Genomic DNA, 8,121 nt, shown 5'->3' with positions numbered 1-8,121 from the left:
AATATCATGGATCTTTAGTTATTTTTTTATGGTATTGATCAGTGTAAGAAAGCAGTTATATCACATTTGTTAGATGTACACCACTGTATGTTCTGTTATTTTACTCTTACCGTAAAAATACAAGTTTTTCAAAGAGAGACAGAAGAAGACATTCTGTTAACATTGAGGAAGCTTTTGCAGTGCTAAATAATGGAAAATGTGACTGTGTTTATGATGATGCAGCTGTGGAGAATGAGGAGCTCATGAATATAGACAGCTGTTTAGCCCGGAGTCGAAAGGTTCGAAAATCCACCCTACCCATTCAAATTTGCCGAAGCATTATTAGATGGAAAGACTGAACTAACCCAAAGAGCACAGCTTTTTAATCATTTTGTTTTGGCAGCACATCTTTGCAAAACAAGAAGCAAAACCAATCATTTTCAATTTGTAATATATTTAAACTTGCATTTTCTGTTTAAGTCTGTACTAAGAATAATAACATTTTGTTCTCGTTTTTATATTTTCTGTCAGTGGGGCTTGCTTGTGCAACAAAACTCACCATCTCAATGCTATATTATTGAAGGGCTTGCCAGGGGGATGCCATGCAGCTGGTAAAGATTTCTCAGTGTTTTTGTGTGCGTCTGGTTGCTACAGGGAGTGTTACTATGTGGTTACTTATATTTTCAGGGTAGTTGCATGTTTGTTTACATACTTGGAGGGATAGTTCACCCAAAATTCTGTCATCATTTATTTACCCTCAAGTTGTTCTCACAGTGTAGAATAAATATGTTAAATATGTTAATCGCCTTCTAAAATGAATGCATTAGACAATGCAGACTTAAAACAGCCCACTCCCAATGATCATAAGTGCCCTCAATCTATCACCCCAACCATGTTTAAAATGCAAAAGAAATGTGTTGCCATTGACCTTTGGAGGGGTAAGAAGTTCTGGTTATATTTTCATTTAGCCGTCTCCTCAGCACTGCACTTCTCATGCCCTTTTCAGCAGAAATGTTTAATAGTGTGATAAACCGCAGCATTACAATTACTGGTGGCTGATATTGCTGGGCCGGGGAAGCATTTTGAAATGATTAAGTGAGGGTAAAATAAAAGCTTGAGAGTCATGTAATAAGTTTACAATCTTCACAGTGTGACACCCAAATCCTTATAAAGTGATCACGTTGCTGCAAAATAAATACATGGCTCTATATGTTTACAGTTGTTTACTGTAAAGCTGTTTTGCATTGTGAAATTTACACACTTCATTACCATCGCGCTGTTTGATTTCCTACAACAAAATAAAAAAGCAAAAACAAAATGCCACAATGCATATTGCACATATTTGCATATATAAAAAGGAATATTTAACTGTATTCCAGCCAACATGCATTGTCAAAAAGATTTCCCTCTCTCTTGTGAGAGAAAAAAAGTCGTTTTTGCATGTTTTGACTACAAATTACACAGTTTCTTTCTTATTACCGACAGTAAATGGGTTTTGTCTCGCAGAGAAAATCCATAAATAAGCACTCTTGTTTTAGTTGTAAATGTTTCTATGGTAGAAGGCAATTGCTTGAGTGATTTCACAGTGATTTCAAGTAAAGACATTTTGTCCACGCTCAGAATGGATATGCTTAGACATCCTCATAATTCATTTGGTAAGGTACTAAAAGGTTCTTTACAGTATACTCGGTTGGGAGCACGGCTTAATTGACATTTGATGCCTGAACATGAGAAATTATGCGTAACATCTGTTCCCTCCTCCTCTGTCTAAACCCCAAAGCACATAAATGATCTCTCCATTCATTGTCTTATTCTCTGTTCCATTAATAATACATATGCTGAAAAGGTCAGGATGACCATGTTTACATATACATCATTTTCCAATTAACGTCCATGCTGCAAGGCTATTTCAATATTATCTATAAATTAAAATAATTTGGCTATCGGTTAATGTATTTACATAATAATTAAATTAAAACTGTAACATATCTGACTGTTCTTGTGCATGCACTCCTAAAAAGCTTCACAAAGGCATAGAAGAACCATTTTTGGTCATAAAAAACCTTAACATCTGAAGAATCGTTTTGTACCTTTCCTAAAATATAGGCTATATCCATTTATCCACATTATGTATAAAGAAACATTTAAAATGTGTTAGATACATAGTTATTGTGATATTTAAAAAGACAGCAAATTGTTTATTAACTAAAAAAATTTCGTAGAAATTACAGTGTTAGTTGCAGCTGGTTGCCGGTAACTTACCGTAGATTAAAATTTATGTTATTTACTGGCAAGAGTTTGTTCAAAGTTAAATAAATTTTAAACATTAACAAGTCTTTATCTTTACAGAATAAAACTATACAATAACAGCCTCATGCAAAGCATTCTGCACTGTAAAAAAAATTCTGTAGAAATTACAATGTTATTGCAGCTGGGTTGCCGGTAATTTACCGTAGATTTAAATGTTATTTACTGGAAAGAGTTTGTTCAAAGTTAAATAAATTTTAAATATTAACTAGTCTTTATCTTTACAGAATACAGAATAAAACTATACAATAACAGCCTCATGCAAAGCATTCTGGGAACCAGAAATCATCAGCCTTTATCTGGTTTTTGCTTCAGTTTTTGTTTCCTGGAATGCTTTGCTTGATGCTGTTGTTTTAGTTTTACTCTGTAAAGACAAAGACCTGAAAATGTCCAATGTTGATTTAACCCCGAACAAAATGTCGCCAGTAAATAACACAAATGTAAATCCACGGTAAGTCACCGGCAACCAGCTGCAAGTAACTCTGTAATTTCTACGGAATTTTTTTACAGTGTGAGAACCAGAAATCATCATCAACCTTTTTCTGTTTTTTGCTTCAGATTTTGTTTCCCAGAATGCTTTGCTTGATGCTGTTATTTTAGTTTTACTCTGTAAAGACAAATACTTGTAAATGTTTAATGTTCATTTAACTTTGAACAAAATGTCGCCAGTAAATAAGAGAATTAAGAGAAACCATTTGCATAAAAAACATGTTTCTGATTAATTTTTATGTTAATCTGTAGTACCGCGATTATCCACTAGATGGCTTACTCAATTTATAAAAAAACCGAAGCAAAAAAGTTATTTGCTAATTTTAAACTTTGTGTATGTTTTGATAATCGTTCTGAATCTGACCATTTTGTTTGTTTGTTTGTTTATTGTTTTTTGAAAGCAGAGGGTCTGTTCTTTCATGTGATATATTTGTGTTTATATGTTTTTAGAAGAAAATTTTCCTGGAAGGCATTTTGTGAAATGTTTGTGACAATCACAAAAAATGCCTGAAGGCAACTTTTTAAATAAAGGCTGGCGGGGAAGGAGTTAAAAAGATCCTAAAATACCATGTATACATTGTGGTACTAAAATGAACTCTTTAGGTGCAAAGGTGTACTTTTTTAAAGTGTACTTCAGTGACAATTTTTTCTGACGGTGCACAGTATCATAAACAGACTACAGAGTTTTAATCATCAAAGTCAAATATGAATTCCTTACTCGATCGTCGTTCTCAGCAAAAGCACTGAGGTGACTTCAGTCTAGACTGAAGAAGTCTTCAGTATGCATATGATGGCTCATCACTCATTGGCGTCCTTCTCATCAGATTTAGAATCTGGTTAACCGGCACTGATGAGGAACCGCTCATCAATCAGGAACCCCCTGAGCTCTTCTGCCTCAACAACTCATTTTAATCTTGGAACGAAGCCATCAAAGTCACTTTCTTACAGGTCTAATAGGAAAACAACTTTGCTAAGATCAGCACAAGATCTTTCCTAAGGTAGAACAGTACTGCTGCAATCATCAAATATACAAGTGTGATGAAGAAGAACCACATACATACTAAAAAAAGTAAGTTACATGGTTTATCTTAATTTTTTTAGTTAATTCAGCTTAAAAATATTAGTTGCCACCAGTGGCAAGTTGTGACTGCTCTTCCGAGAGGCACAAATTCAAAATATGTGTTCGGAGTGTCATGTGTGTTGCTCGTGTTTTCAAAATATGTGTTTGTTGCATCATGTGAACCATGTGCATCATTTGTTTTGTCAAAATAAGTGCCTGCTGCACACGCGTCAAAACCGTTTATGTAAAGAGACGCTCACGTTCACAAAATACACGCAAGACGACACTAACTTAACAGTAAACTCTGATTACGCAGGACATTATACGAGTATCTGGCAAACACGAGCGTCTCTTTTATCATAAACCTTTAGACGCGTCTGCAGCAGGCACTTATTTTGACAAGACACGTGATGCACACAGGTTCACTCGGCGTGCCGAACACATATTTTGAAATTACGAACCACACACATGACGGGTACATTCATGTTGTGACGAACTTCGCATTGTGTGCCCTGTACCTTAACTTTAAAGTTAATTGTTTTGTACACAATAGGTCCTTAGGGTATTAAATTGTTCCCTAAAAGGTACAACATTTCAATGTGTTGTATACCCAGAAATTAACCTTTGAGCGTACCTCAGCAACATAAATGGTACAGTTTTGTACCTTTTTTTCTGACAATGTGAATTATATTATGAACCAAATCTGGTTATTCTATAAACTTCAATAAACATTGACATCATAAATTATTATTTACGATGAGATGGTGATCTACGCCGGCTGCGTGTGCAGTTTTCTTTCAAGCACTTGGGTAGAGGTTAGCCAACTCACAAACTTAATGCATGCTGTGTCACAGACTGCGTGATTGAATTCCTTTCAGGAATATATATTGGTGAATCCAAACTCTCACCAGACTGCCGCATATATAGATTATCCATATCCATCTACGGTACTGGAGCCTGAATTATGTTTATCATCTATGTAAGCACATTGAAGGAAAATACGGAGTCTGACTCTGAAATAGATTTTGGTAAATAATGCATGTTTTCATCTAGCTGATGTACGCAGTTCCCATGTGGACCAGAATGTGTTCCTTCGCTGTAATTGTATTGAATTGAAAATGAAGTCGTTCATTCACTGCGACATTCGGCTTAGGCAGCTGTCATTTGTATTTCTGAAATCGAAGGCATAATTATGATATCTGAATTATGTTATAGAAGACTGAAATATCGTGATGTGGCGGATATTTTAATAAAAAAAAACAGTCTGTTACAGTATGAAATTGAACACAATTGAATGCGCAAAGCAAGTGATACATATTTTATTAAACAGATTGCTGACATTTCTGTTATTGCTCACATGAACACTGGGAGTCTCTGTAATATCACTGATGTGTTATAATGCTTACATTTTTACTCAGACATAATAACAGGAGATATTGTGCAGTTCATAGTCATACATTTATTTTTGCATTTAGCAAACACTTTTATCCAAAGCAACTTACAATGCATTTAAGCTATACATTATTTTATTAGTAGCCTAAGTCATATGTATTCCCTAGGAATCGAACCTCCAAACTTATGCACTGCTAATGCAATGCTCTACTGAGCAACAGGACCTTTTCTGTCGCTGGGGTGGTACCCTAAGTTTTTGTTTTGCACATTAACAGGTATATTAAACACAATACAAGGTTGTACCTTTATATACACTACTCTGTAATTTAAGGAGCTATTGTATACCTTAACTGTTTCGTACCCATAAAATTTACCTGGTACAAGATTGTTCCTAAAAATTGTACCTAAATGGCACACAATAGGTCCTTAGGGTATAATAGTGTACCCCAGTGGTCAATGTGTTGTATATACCCATAAATGTACACAAATTAATCTTTGAGGGTCAACTCCAGCAACAGAAAAGGTCCAGTTTTGTTTGTGTACCTTTTTTCTGACAGTGTTTATTTTTTATAACAGGTATTAACAGATGGTATTACAACTTGTTTATTTATTATGATCCACGTGATTAGGTAAACAAATACAAGCTTAGCTTTTAAAAACACATGGGACATGCAAAGGGGATAGCAGATGTTAACCTGGAGTTACACTGGCAGACTACTTTATGCATACACATAGTCTGTCCTTCAAAACAAGGATTTATGGACGGTGTGAAAAAAGCTGCTTGCAAATATTGTACAAAGTGTATGTACATAAAAAAAGGCCATCATGGTCCAACCAGAGGAGGAAATGTTCAGGAAACGAGCACAAATGAAACTCATATTTAAAATTAAATTTAAATCTATTCAAACCTTAAAATTTAATCTTGTAAAAGTTGTTGAAAATTCATCACTCAACAACATACTACTAAGGATTTTCTCATTAAAAAACGCCAGTTTTCGACGTTAAGCAGGTTGTAACCTGATTAAGAGGATCAGGTAATCCATGCTTGTGTAACTGAGTGGAGACGGAGACTAATTTGCATATTCAAAGATGCACGTATATTAAATGAAACAAGGGTAAAAAGTTACATACAAGCATTTAGCCTAGCCCCATTCATTCCTATGGCTCCAAACAGGGATGAATTTAAAAGCCACCAAATACTTCCATATTTTCCCTATTTAAAGACTGTTATATGAGTAGATACACGAGTTAGTATGGTGGCACAAATTTTTTGGAGCCATAGGAATGAATGGGGCTACGCTAAATGCTAATACATTCAAGAAGGGCTGTACAAAGATTACGTATTGACGTAAGTGCACGTATTGAAAAAAGATAGGTATGTATTAATTCATCTAAGTTGAGGTAAGAACATAGTAAAATATTGAAAACTGTGGTGTTTTCCTTTAAGGCATACAGGGAAAACATTTAAATATGTAATTTTGATGAAAAAAATATTTTTAAAGGAACACGCCCACATTTTGGGAATTTAGCTTATTCACTCTATCCCCCAGAGTTAGATAAGTTCATACGTGCTGTAGCTCTGTCTGATGCAACCCCCGCTAGCTTAGCTTAGCACAATGACTGGAAGTGAATGGCTCCAGCTAGCAAACTGCTCCCAATAAGTGACAAAATAATGCGAACATTTTCCTATTTATGTGTTGTGATTTGTATAGTCTCACGGTGTACAAATAACATGGTCATATGAGACACAGCCATCTTTTAAGAGTATACATATACTGGGAACTATATTCTCAGAAGGCAAAGCACTGCTACTACAGCACCCAAGAAGCCCCCAGGGGAGTAGCTAAGAGTTCGGTCAGAGTTTTGCAAATCCCTCCGCCCAAGTAGCATTGCTTCGCCTTCTGAGAATATAGTTCCCAGTATGTATACTGTAGGAAAATGTTCGCATTATTTTGTCACTTATTGGGAGCAGTTTGCTAGCTGGAGCCATTCACTTCCAGTCTTTGCACTAAGCTAAGCTAGTGGGGCCTGCGTCAGACAGAGTTACAGCACGTACGGAGATGAGATAGGTATGTATGGACTTATCTAACTCTGGGGGATACGTTGAATAAGCTAAATCCCAAAATGTGGGCGTGTTCCCTTAAGGAACTACAGTGCTTTTTTTTTAAATGTCTTTGTTTTTTGCCCCAGTACCAAAATGAATCAAATTTAGCAAGTGTACCAGATATGTTATTACGTATCTCTATACGGCAAAAAAAAAAATCATTGGACAAAAATATGTTTTAAATATTTGCCAAATACATTTTGTAAAAAGTAAAGCTTAATTAAATATTTTTTTGAATTTGAAAATATATTCAGTTTAACCGTCATACATTAACAAATATCTCAAAATGTATTTCAGGGGTGTTATAAACATTTCTAATAATACCATACGGCTAAAAATATAGTTTCCTGGCCAAAATATGAAAGTTTGTATAAACTGTATGTAGTATATGCATGTATAAAATATAAGTATATTTTCGCATGTGAAAATATATTTCATTTTAATCTTTTCAGACCTAGTATGTTTACAGGTTTGTAACAAAGTTTTCTTCCAATGCGACATAAATATTTTTTTTAAATATATTTATTTTTTAAATATATTTCAAAATATACAAAAATGGCCAGAAAACATATTGGTGAAAAATACATTTTTCTAAATATACACTGAAAAAATTCATTCAATCTACTTAATTTTTTTGAAGGTAAGTAGTCGCAATAAATTTATTTAAGCTACATTTAAACAAAAAAAAATTGAAATACAAAACAAAACAAAAAACCTTTGTTTAAATGTAGCTTAAATAAATTGATTGCGACCACTTACCTTAAAAAAATGAGTAAATTGAATGAATCAT

This window comes from Misgurnus anguillicaudatus, chromosome 8 (assembly GCF_027580225.2).
Source record: "Misgurnus anguillicaudatus chromosome 8, ASM2758022v2, whole genome shotgun sequence".
Classification (NCBI taxonomy): domain Eukaryota; kingdom Metazoa; phylum Chordata; class Actinopteri; order Cypriniformes; family Cobitidae; genus Misgurnus; species Misgurnus anguillicaudatus.
The sequence above is the reverse complement of the archived record's forward strand: the minus strand, read 5'-3'. Positions refer to the sequence as shown.